The sequence below is a fragment of the Cottoperca gobio genome, chromosome 13 (genome assembly GCF_900634415.1).
Source record: "Cottoperca gobio chromosome 13, fCotGob3.1, whole genome shotgun sequence".
NCBI lineage: Eukaryota > Metazoa > Chordata > Actinopteri > Perciformes > Bovichtidae > Cottoperca > Cottoperca gobio.
In genome coordinates this window covers 25,090,418-25,103,889 of record NC_041367.1, presented here as the reverse complement: position 1 = coordinate 25,103,889, position 13,472 = coordinate 25,090,418, and the positions used below count along the sequence as shown (strand labels likewise).

General features: G+C 39.2%; 1 protein-coding gene across 1 annotated transcript in view; it reads right to left on the bottom strand.

The window, feature by feature from the left end:
- The window catches only part of LOC115017607 (retinitis pigmentosa 1-like 1 protein), a 31,978-nt gene that overhangs the window by 16,617 nt on the left and 1,889 nt on the right, over positions 1-13,472 (bottom strand). The gene's annotated exons all lie outside the window — the stretch shown is intronic.

Genomic DNA, 13,472 nt, shown 5'->3' with positions numbered 1-13,472 from the left:
CCGTCAGAAATCAGGAGGGAGTTCAACATTTCTACTCCCATCTTTCAAATAGGTTTAACACGTTCTACCATTGAATAACTTTATTTCTTCCCTCCAGTTAAGAGTTTGTACTCCTAAATACTAAATTGTGGCCCGGATTTGTTTAATGTGGCCCATCCATTCTCTCTTGCAGAGTCAAATACATCACAACAAATCACGTGCAACTTATCAGTATAGGGGAATGTGCAAAGTTGGTGAAACAAGCGAACAAAAAAAGTATAAAGCACAAACATTTCACTTTTTTTTTTACGATGTGTAAAATTATTTTTCTCAGCGTTACCATAGCTCCATAGATTTACCTGGAGAGCAATGAGTAGAGAAGGGGATCATGGAAGGTCAGATTTTAGCTTCTCTACTTTTCCATATTGTGGAACACTTTCTTTTACTGTCAAAGTCCTCTTCATGCTTGCATTTAACTTCATCACAAAATATTTTTATATATATACATATATATCATTATATCCATAGAATATTGATTTTGGCACAATGTTTTGGAGAAAGAATGAAAAAAACTAAAACTAAAGGGCACTGAATGACTTGGGCCTTTTGAATTAAAACATTTTGCATATTGCGGCAATAATGACACTGAAAAAGCCTTAATGTATGAAACGACCACTGAAGGTGACATTCCAAGTGATGTATGGAGTTGTACTTGTGAAATATGGAGCCGGGAACAAGAGTCTGGAGCATTTTGTAATAAAAACCATCAGTCAAATGAAACGAAATCAGGCCTGCAGGAAAATAGCTGCGGTCCAGTCAGAGCGTTCACACTTCACGGCGCTGTCGGAGTTACAGTGCTAAAGAGCTGGTAGAAATCCAGCCACTCGCTCCAGGACATCAGACACAATAGCTGCTGTGGGAATTGAACCTGTGACCTCTCAGACTGTGGCTAAGCAGAGCGGAAACCATGTCCGCACCGAGACGAGAGCGAGTCGTGTTCATTTGTGCGGTTTATAAACCGATCAGCCTTTAATCAAGTTGTCACAGAACCCTGACAGGGATCCTGTGACCAGATGAAAGATCGCAGCAGAGAGAAGATCTGAGGGGAGTAGTAGAAACATGTTTCCCAGGACTACAGCGTTTAATCAGACACACTAAATATGGAAAGATCTGACTCTAATTGTATGAAAATGTTATACACTAAATGTGCTTCATTTACACATGAAATGTCAAAAGACAAAATGTGATTAAATTAAATTAAAGACTCAAGTACCAATGTTTGTGAAATAGGTTTAAGATTTTTTCAATTATAACTGATATCTGCATCATTTTGGAAACCAATGCACGTTATATAAAGTAAGCCTGATGTGTCAGGGCCCTTAGTTGCCTAAATGTGACCATATCTTAAAGGAGGTTTGCTGCAAATTAAGTGCTTGTCGGTTTCGGATGTTTCTAAATGTGACCTGTGTGTTATTTTCTATGAAAATGTCCATGAGCTGACAAGTACTTCATTTAACACCTTAACAGTATCTGCAAATGTTTGTAACTTTTTGAAATAGACAATCCAAAAAAACCAATCACACACATTTATTGGCCAAGTGTGCAAAGGTGTATGAAATATATCTCAATCTGTCTTTTTTCATTCTACAACTTCAATGAGAGGCTGTTGGAAAGTGTGCGCCATTACCTTTGGATATTTGCATATTTGTTCGATGCATTGTTGCGAGACTACACAGTCAGACAAAAGACATAATTCCTGCAGAGAAATTGGGGATGCAGCCAGGAGGATAAGACTGCACACTGTCCACCTCGTCTGTGTGGACATTCACAACACTTTGTACAACAGACCTGAACCACAGGTTATAACTATACATCAGTAAACCTTTGAAAGTTATTTAGTCAGGTAGGTTTAGTTGATTCTATTTTGATGATTAGTAGATTTTGACTTTGTGTGACAAATGATCTTGTGTGTTTGGCTGCAACATGATCATATTTTAGCGCAGTAGAGTGATGACTGCTTCATCATTAGCCATTAGGTTTCTTAATAAAACTATTGCCAGCTGCTGTGGTTTGATTTAATCCACATTTCTGTCTGATTGGCCACATCCTGGCTGAGGAAACCCAAATACTTGAGGATGAATTGAGTCTATTGATGCTGAAAACATCCCTGAATAATGTGAAACCAAAGCCCCTTTTACTTTCATAGCTACACAACAAAATCCTAGATCTAAATCACTCTAAAAATCGAATCAATTGTTCCTTGGCTCGAGGCCAAACGGTCCCTGTTCCAAAGATTTTGGAGAAATCAGGCACACACACTGAACCTGCAACAGCTCCTGCTGGCACATTTCACATCAGTGATCAGATATTCTCCACCTTCGTCAGTTTCAATTACATGCAGCAGTGTAACAAACATACAGCAGGCTTGTGGAATGATATCTCTAGAAATACATTCTGCACTGCTGCCTCTTTCCCTTAAAGTTTTGTAGCTGCTTTAACTGTTTTCTTTCTCCAAATGTACACAACAATGATCACTTTGTAGCTCTGAACATTAACAATTATCAAAATATCTTATTAAATAATTACTTTAGGAGTTAATTTTGCCTTCAGCATGGCCTTAAAACACCCACCCTCCCAACAAAGGCCAGATGAAGGTCAAATTGATGTTTGTAAAATGGATCAAAAACAGAGGCGATATCACTTGAATTGCCTTGATTACCGGATTAAGTCTGATTACATCTTTATTCTTTGCCTGTTGTAAAAGGTGTCACTGCTCACCACACACAGATGTACTGGGTATGCTCTGCACAAAGCTCATTGACTGATCCAGGAAATTACTTCTCAATGAACACAGAACCTGAGAAATTACTACTGATAAAGTCAAGGTGGTATTTATTTTGGAAGAAAAAGCTTTGCTTTAATTCACCGGAGAACTTTGTTTCTTGGAAATGTTTAAGCCCAGAGGTCGATCACTTCCTGTTGTCTGACTTTGGCATTGAGCCCAAACTCCCTGTTCTGAAGAAAACAGTTAAAGGTTTGAGTGAGCTTATTTACAGGCGTTCATCTCGCTTTGAATAATGAAAAATGATGTGTGCTGTTGGTTGAACCTGCATTGTTGGAGCTGTCCTGTTAGTTCCTCTGATGATTGACGTTTAAGACATTTGTGCCTTTCACAAAATCATCTTTTGTACTTTGTAGATTTTTATTTTGATAGTTTGTTTTCGAAAGGTTAGATGAAGATTTGTCATCCACATCTTTGAGGGCTGCAACCAACAATTATTTTCACCATAGTTATTCTGATACTTATTTCTCTTCATTCAGACTTGAAAATCAGTACTGAAATTATTATTTTATTAATTGAATTGATCGACTAATCATTTAAGTAATTTATTCAGCAAAAATGGCCAAAATTCTCTTGTTGCAACTTCTCCAATGTGAGGAATTGGTGATCTTCTTTGTTTTATATCACTGCAATGTAAAACATTTTTATTTATTTCTATTTGACACTTTGTAGACAACCCTATCTATCAGGAAAGTGCCCAAGGTGATGTCTTCTGATGTCTTGTTTTGGCCAACTTTTGGTTGTTCCAAAACCCAAAGATATTCTATTCACAATTATATAAAACAGAGAGAAGCTGGAACCAGAACATTCCTGACACTTTGCTTGGTAAGCCATTAAACGGTTATCAAAAGGTTGTTCATTCAATCTCTGTCAATGAACTCATCTTATTGGGATTGTCTGTCTGTCTGTCTGTCTGTCTGTCTGTCTGTCTTTCTATCTGTCTATCTGTCTGTCTGTCTGTCTGTCTGTCTGTCTGTCTGTCTGTTTGTCTTTCTGTCTGTCTGTCTGTCTGTCTGTCTGTCTGTCTCTCTATCTCTCTATCTCCTGCTTCTTCTTTGGCCTAAATAAAGAACCCTACCAGAAATGGAAACTCCTTTCTCGTCTAGGTACTCATCTTTTTAATTTCCAGACATTCATTTCATTGGTGTCCAAACCTTAACATGGAGCGTGGATGAGCAAGCCTGGCATGGTGTGATCTGCCCGGCAATCTTCAGCCAGATAAACTGTTGTTGTTGTTGCCGTGGATTATTGCCTGGTGTGTTCCTGCAGCAGATTGCCCTCGGAGGGAACGGGCAGGCCTTTTAGTGTAAAGGTATTAAACCCAGGTCTAATCCAGAGCAAGAAGAGCAGCCAATTTAAACTGGATTCAGCCCACGGGATGACACATCACTCAATCTATCCCTCTCCAGTCTCTATTGCCTATTTGGTCTCTCTGATGCTATCTGAGATTCTCACCCCAATATGTCTTTGTTACTCTTTTATGTCCATCTCTTCATTTGTTTTCACATATATAATAATTGACTTAAACAGCAAGTCTGCTATTTCTTGTTTCTTATTTATTATTGTCAAGTGTGTATCCAAAGCCTGATATATCTCCTTCCTCTGTGCCACAGAGCTGCATTGTTGTCCAAAAACAATTAAAAACAGGACAATGAGCCACACTGTTGCACTGGGTAACGTGTTCCTTCATGACCCTGGACACATACCCTGTGATTTATTTTGACTCAATCTCAGGGTGCCGATGATTTAGCCTCGAGGGGCAACGGACAATATTTCGGTATTTGGTAGGCTATATTTCTGGATGACGGATACCCAACATTTCCTCCTGTTTGTTTGATTGAAAACTACATTGACCAGATGTTTTAGGAATTTAATGAGCCTTTTTTTTTTAAATATGACACTATATCTTTGTGAGGTGTTTTTAATAATGTACGTCCCCAGTAGGAACTAATGGGCTTGGAGCTGAGAGACACAGACAGGAAGTCAGTATTGAGAGACGGACTAACATGTTGTTGGTTTTGATTTGTGTCTGGGATTAGTTAAAAATAGGAAATACATAGAGTAAAACCACCCACATCCTCATTATGCAATGGTCTGCAACAGTTTTGGTGAGTGGATAATATTTTAAGTCACCTTTTAAGACCCATGTACAAAGGCTGTGTCCTTGCCACAGCGGCCCGTGGTTCAAGTCCGACCCGTGGCCATTTGCTGTATGTCGTTCCCCTCCTCTCTCTCCCCCATTCACAATCTTCACTACTCTCTATCATAAAGGCCTTATAAAAAGAAAAAGAAAAAAAAAGCTTTTTGAATGTGAACACAGCTGTTGTTCCTCTATGTCTATGAGAGTAAACTGAGTCCCTTTGGGGGTTGTTAAAGACATGGGCTTACATGGGAAAGTGATTTTCACTCTTTCTGATGTTCTCTAGACTTATTGATTTATCAATTAATTGAAAAGAAAATCTGGATCAGTACTGCAATTCTTAGTTACAGCTCTCTTCACGGCCGTGCGTGCGTGTGTGTGTGTGTGTGTGTGTGTGTGTGTGTGTGTGTGTGTGTGTGTGTGTGTGTGTGTGTTTGTGAGATCTGTTTTATCTGCCTAAAGCCATTCTTCTTCTTTGCAGGTCTCGAGCAGTTTGAGCTGAATTGAAGGTTTTTTTATTCAGCTTTGTGCCCTCATTACCAGCAGACCTATATTTTCAAATACAATTCCCTAATTATCCCTGCTGTTGTAGTTTTGCATCGGAAGCGAGGTTGGGAGTGCTCTGAAAAGGCTTTCATGTGCAACGCTATTAGGGTCCATTTACTTTCAACTCAGTTCGTCCACAAAATAAAAAGAATATCGAGCAAGATTTCTGTGTGCAAGTTCACGGCAGTGTGTTTGTTTATGATTATAAAGAAAGAAGGTTTTTAGTAGGATTATTAAACAATTTCAGTTTTGAGACCACCATGAATACTAACTTTTCTAATGTACAGTTTTGTGAACATTTCACTGCATGAAAAACGAGATGAGTAGAAGATAACTTCTATTGACTTTGGGGATCATCTGATGTTTCAGGTCAAATTGTGAAATATCTTAACATCTACTAGCTGGATTGGCACACCATTTTATACAGACATTCATGGGCCAACATTTAACTCTGTACAATACTTTGGTTTATGACCAAATACGTGCAGAACTAATGACACCCCCATCAGCCTCAGCTGTACTTTGTGTTTTGTGCTTATTAGCAAATGTTAGCATGCTAACAAGCTAAGCTAAGATGGTGAACATGGTAAACATAATACCTGCTAAACATCGACATGTGAACACAGCCACTGTGAGCATGTGAGCAGGCTGATGTTGAACTCTAAGCACTGCTGTGTCAGGTATAGCCTCACAGAGCCTTTCTTCCATTATATTACATTTTAAACAACACTGAATAGCAAAAATATATATTAATCTACAAAAACTGCTGAATATGGAGTTATGCCACAGATAAGATTAGTGACATGATGGCTCACTGTTGTTGAAACATGGTTTCCAGTAAGTGAGTTTTCCAGATGCACAGCAGTCAGAAATAGTGACTACATGTAAAGATGTAAATGGAGACTCAGCCCTCAACACAATTAACAAAACTCGGAGTAACAGTGAAAGCTACTCTGCTTACTGGAAAGCTATCTGTCACACACACACACACACACACACACACACACACACACACACACACACACACACACACACACACACACACACACACACACACACACACACACAAAAACCTTACAAATAAGCAATTAGTAGATCAACAGAAAAATGATCGCCAACTATTTTGATAATCGATTAATCACTAAAGTCATTTTTCATGCAAAAATGGCAGAAAATATATATCTCAAATATTCCTGCTTTTGTCTGGGATGGACATGTTTCATTATGTTCCGACATTTTATTGACTAATCTAGAAAGATAATCGGTAGATTAAAAGATAATAAAATAATCGTAAGCTGCAGCCATACTATGAATAGAGTGCTGTTGGAAGCAGTGGCCTACAATTTAGCTATTACAAGTGACAGCAGGTTTCAGTCCTGTGTTTTGGTGGAGAATTACTTTTTGTCACCTCCGCCAAAGAGGTTATGTTTTCGGCTCGGTTTGTTTGTCTGTCAGCGGGATTACAGAAAAATTACTGCCCGATTTTCATGAAACTCGGTGGAAAGATGTAGCATTGGCCGAGGAAGAACCCATTAAATTCTGGAGCGGATCTAAATCTCAGGGCAGATAGACGCATTACGCTTCACTTGTGTTCGATCGGATTTGTGCTGCATTCATGTGATGTAGGAACAGATTGAAAAATGAGTTCCCGAATGAAAATTCACGGAAACAGCTATCAACGCGCTGTTTAAACGCTCTGAGCAATAAAATACAACGCATTTTATTTGCTCATGAACCCATCAAAGTCGGAAGAACGGCTTCCCAACTCGGGAAATGGGAGCAGCCGAGCTGATGGTCACCCTGCCGATGGGTCCGTGAACAAAACCCAAAACCTGCAGGCCGTAGTCCCGCTCACTCTGCAGCTGACCATAACCTCTGACCTCTGCAAGTACAGGGTCACGAGAGAAAAGAGGATTTCCCTGCAGGAAGCAATAAAGTTTCAAATTACATGACACTTGATTTAAGCTTGTTAAATCCATCAGAGGGATCAGGAGAGGCTGCATGCAAGCTCTCACACAGGTTTACATGTGCAGGAAGATAAACAGAGAGTAGCTCTGAGCCGGACAACACATCCACTACACCTTCAGAGCATGGAAACAAGTGGGATCAGGTTTTAACTCCATCATCCTGGCTACAGTCTTAACAAGTAAAACATAGCATTATGTGTGCTTTCTGCCGGTTTCATCTTCCAAATCTCTAACAGTCAACTGCCAGTACACTGCTAAACACACACACTCTGCCCAAACCACCACTCAATATCTGATCAAAAGAATGTGTAATTCCACCTGACTTCAGTGTATTGTAATACAAAGTGAAGGAAACACTCATAAAAGAGCTAACATGAGAGTAGTTTATTGTTTGCCTTATATTAGTCCGTTTTTTAGATATTTCGAACCAGCCTCAGAAATCCTCATTATGAGCAATATCATTTATAAAATCTTTTTGACTTACAAAACTGAGCACAGCATTACAGATAGTGTTGAAGCCAAACATATTTCACTAGAGTCTGGGATGAGGACAACATGCACAGAAACCTGTTCTTTTTCATATTTGGAATTCCGGACGTATTGTGACACGTAATGAAAAGCAAACATGTCAGTGCTCTGGCGACAAATGTAAAGAGGAAACTGTTTGTTTCTGAACTTTGATATTTCTGATATTGCTTTACCTAGTAATCATTCAGAAACAAATGAATTCATTTAATTCCAAAACCACGGCAGCCAAGTAGCGGTTCAAAGCAACTATCTGAATCATCTAAACAGACTAATGATGGGATGTAAAGCTGTAATTTATCTGTTGCTCTGGAATTGTAATGTCTTTGGTTTAACAACTGTACAGTGTTCTGAACAGGAGTAGAATAAAGATAAACTATTCAATTTAAAAAAGTTAAAGCAAAATGATTCAGATTTCCAGCTCAGTTCTGACTCACTGAAGCTGCAGGACAATCTCCAAAAGCCAAGACGCACCACTTACAGTTTGAAATTGGCTGAAAGGCTGGAAGTGTGGGCAACTGGAAGCAGAAATGCATCATGGACCCAAATCTCCACCATATTTTGTCTTTCTTTCTGTAACAATCCAGTTTGCTCCAAAACATTATTCAAAATGTAGACAGTAGAATTATATATATTATATTATAAACATGATCTTTCCCAAAGCTAAACTGTGTGCTTTGAGCGCTGAAATTCAAAACATGATTCACTAGTTGATACAAGTGGACATTGTAGGAAAACAAGATGATACGTTGTTCACCTTCAGATCAGAGAGGGGCTACCCATTGCTCCGACACACAGAAAGCCTATTTGTCTGACGCTCCGTTACCCCAAATTGGTCCAATGGTCTCCTCATGGTCTCCAAAAAATTACATTCCCAGACAATAAAACTGCATTTTCAATTCCGTTTACGTTTGTTTTTTAACATATCATGCATATGTTTTTAATCACACAAGAGTCTGCGTAGGGATGTGGTTAGGTTGGATCGATTGGTCAAACAAAGACGTGAGTTTTACTCAGGAGACTGGTGTTTGTGACAAACGTACTTAATCTAACAAAGTAGTTAGTAACATTTTTGTTTTGTTTCAATTTACAACGTTAACCACCTACTGTATTCAAAACAGTGACCGTAGTCCGTGAGGAAATACTTTTAAAAAAAAATGTGTTTTGTAAGAGACAGGTTTTATCACACACACTCTCATCTGTAAATCCCCATCGTCTGAACCTAAGCCACGTCTTGACTTCATCCAGTGGGACAAATTTGACACATTTACAAAAACAACCATGGCAATAAAATTCCAAAATAACATGTTAACAGCAAGTCAGTAGTTAACCTGGGGTCATCTGATGCGCCAGTGTTCAGGTTGCCGTGTTCTAAACTCTCCCCCAGATTAAGCGTTCTCTTGTTCCTACCAATCACCCGACAGCCACCTCCATCACACTATAGGCATTCCTCACAACAAGCACCCAGTTTAAAGGGACATTCTCTGTTTTCTTTCTTCCCTCCCTGTCCATAGTGGCATCATTATAAGAGCCTATTATGGCGTTACAGAGACCAACTCACAAACTAAATGCCTTGTTTCTGTCCGCCATGGGAGCCTTCTATAGAGCCGCAACTCCCTCCTTCAACAGAGAGGCCCCTTCATTACACTGCCCACTCCTCCTCCTCCTCTCATCCTCCTCGCTCTCTTCTCCCTCAGACACAGACAAGCCTTTATCTGCCCATCATGTGCTTGCACTCTCTTTCTCTTTTTTCTCCAGCCTGACCCTGTTTTCCACAGCGAACAGGCATGCTGGTTAGGATTTGGGGGGGAAACACACACACACACACACACACACACACACACACACACACACACACACACACACACACATGCAGAGCGAGAGGGAAAAGGCTGATTTGGAAAGCCAGCTAAATATTTTATCCATGGCCATGCTATCTGTCTGTGTAGCTTAATACCGATTTGATGTTATCTCCTAAGTCTTTCCAGCAGAGGTTTTTTATTTTCTCATCAAATAATCTCTTCATATCTGCTGTGCAACATCTAAACTGTGCACCATGTCATCTTGTTGTCTTGTTCATCCCTCTGGCTGGGAGACGTGTAGATGTTGGACTGTAACGTCCAGCCAATGATTGTTACGATACAAACGACCACCACAATGAAGATGAATCAACCGCAGAGCTCCACCACGCTGTTATTTTCAATATCACATAATCTGTTGATTATTATACTTATAAAGCCATTCATCATGTGGTCTAAAACAAACATCAGGAAACTTCCATCACAGATTCCCAAAGCCAAATGGACATCTTCAAATCACTTGTTTTGTGGGACCAACAGTCAGTTATTCAGTTTACAATCATATAGAACACACAAAAGCAGAAAATCCTCAAAGTCGAGAATCTAGAAGCAGAGAGTGTTTGGCATGTTGCTCGATGAATGGCTTAAACAATCAATCAAAAATCAGACAAAACTCAAAGTTAATTGATTAACTGATGATGTCCACATTAATTAAGTGCATCTCCAGAGAGACGGAAGACACAAAAGACTATAATAATAATAAATTGAATTTGTAAAGCGCCTTTCAAAGCTAAAAGCAACCTCAAGGCACTAAAATTCAGAAAAGCTGCATAAAACTCACAAAATAATTTAGAAAGGAAAAATTTGCTGGAAACCAAAGAAAAGGTATTGTTCGCCGTCCACGATGTCACTAGTAAAAAAGTACAGTAGGGCTTTTCTTCCAAATGTTTTTCCAAAATGTCACCTCTTGAACCTTTCAAAAGCTTCAGCAGGCACGTTAATGAAACAAGTCGTAGCTGAGCTTTGTTCAGACATGTATGTCTATATTTCAGCCCACAGTACAGTTATCACATCACCATTATGTGAGTCTAAATGACAGGAAAATGTGTACAATACTTATGAACACATGAACGGCCATACATACTCTGCGTCTTGGAAATTTCAGTCAAATTAGACAGGATATATTTTTAATGAGTGATAGAACAATCTTCATCTGTAAAGGTCTTTTTTTCCAGCCCATTAATTACAAATTACACGACATTACTGCTGGCAATTTTCCAAAACATTGTTTTACACCTTTCAGGCAGCCGATGGGTTTCCTTCATTTCCCTACAGTATGAATCCAACTTACAAAGACTTGAAATCTCCTGGAGTTGCATAAACCATCACAGTGAACAGCATCGAGTCACAATTATGACACTGTTCTGAGGTAATGGATCGCAGACTTCACAGTATGTATGAAACAAAGATCACGTTAGCTGTCACCAACAGTTATTACACTTGAATGACATAAACCATTAACGTTCGGGAAAACTTCCCTCAGCAAACAGCATGTCTAATGACTCGGCACATCTACCACTTCATTGATCAGGAGAAAAGGCAAAGGTGGCCACATGAAGGAAAACTTTATATTCACAGGAATTAAGTGAATTGTTTACTGGTTTCATGTATTGCATGGAATTCAAAATCCCTCATGATGTGCATGTGATGTGCAAAGAGCGCAGTAAATGTGCTGTACATAACTGAACAATTTCCTCCTTGTCGTGCCACTGCAGCTCCATGATTGCCGCCTAAACAACCGTTTCCTTAATCTGATCCGTCTGATTTTTTGCAGTTAGTTGGCGTGCACATGGTTGACACTGAATGCACCCCTACTTCCCCTCCTCCCATCACCTGCCTTCAAATATTGTCTACCCATTATCTGCCTTTTAGAGGTGTCCTCCTTCACCTACTCTCAATTTTTTTTTCATGCTCCTGCTCATTTCCTGTCTTTTCAACCTCTTGCTTTAAATGTCTTCTTGTCAACGTCACTACTGTCTTTCTGACCATTTCCTTTTATTTGTCACCTTTCCTCCTCTTAACCTCTTCTAGTCTCTTCTCCTTATTACGTTATTTTGTGTCTCTTGTCTTTTCCCATTTCCTTTATCCTTTATTTGTCCTGCCATCCTCCCATTCTCAGTCTTTGTCCCACCTTTCCTTTGTACATTTAGTCTCCTTTCTTTTCCCTTTAAAGTCACCATCCATTACTTTAAGCGCCCCTAGTCTGGCAGTACATACACATGTAATACATAGTTTACAACCCAATAACAGTGTATTAATGTATGACTGCTCCTGTGAACACCCACATGTGGCAGCTGCTGTATAAACAGTAAATTAATGTCGATATATATATTGACAAACACTAGATTAAGGTGAGACACTACAGGCAAAAACATGTTTTTTATGGCTGATGACAGTATTTTCTGATTTATGGAGTGATACAAAGAGATATCCATAATTCTCTAAGTAAATACCTTTGACTCTTATATGGCAACAAAATGAAACAAGAATTCTGAACAGATTTCTGTTCCAGAAATGTGTGCAAATAAGCACTTATTTAATAAAATAACGCCTAATTTGCATATTTAAAAACAACATTTCAGAAAATGTGTAATACCAAAATGAATTGTCCTAATGTAAGTAATTAACTGGGAAGGTTTCATGGTGATATCTATGAGTTAAAGAGTTTTACCCTGTTCACCTGTAGTGTGTCCCTTGTAACACTTAAAATGACCTTACATCTGCTTACAACTACATTTAAATAGATTATGGAGGGAATATGAATGCTAAAAAAACGTTTTCTTAATTTCCATCTACTTTGATCACAGTCCTCCGATCCTCCATCTTGGCCTTTTACTTATTTCTTTACTTCCACTGGTCGACTCCTCTCATCCTCCTGTCTTACTTTTTTAATTAATCGCCCATTTACTTTAGTTCTCTCTTTAAAACTCCCCCGTCTTTCCTCCTCTCCTGTCATTTATTCCCCCTCCTCCTCTTGTTATGCTAAAGGAAGCCGCTGCATGAGAGCGCGAGACACACTCACAGGCGCGTTTAAAAGAGAGAAGAACGCACGAGCTCATCTTCTTCTTCTATTTTTTAAATTTTATATCCGTCAAAGCTCCAATGGCGTGTGCGCGCCGTGGACAAGGAACCTAATTCTGATGAGAAGGAGGGAGGGAGGCGCGTTCACGAGGCTAAGGGGGAGGAAGCCAGTCAGCCATCCAGCCGTGCGCGCATGCTCGAGACAGCAGGTGCCCGAGCACCCGTTAAAGAAAAGGAAAAAAAACGAATTTGCATTGCTAATGAGCTCCTCGGAGCCTCCTCCCCCTCCATTTTGGGGGGCGACATGTTTTTATTCTTGTTCTTTTTTTAAATCCTTCCAAAAATACAAAAAGATACAAGGAAAACATTTTCCTTTTGTTGATATTATGGTTATAAAAGGGTATTTTATAATTGTTTTAGAAACATCACAGGAGAAATAAAATCATGAAGCAGAAGGTTACTAGACTTTACAAATGACTGGACCTAGAATTGAAATCACTGTAGCAATATAATACAAAACACAACAGCGACTCTTCATTATGGAAATGTTTGTGAGGCGATTCATTTGCGTTAATGAGCCGATTTAAACGTGA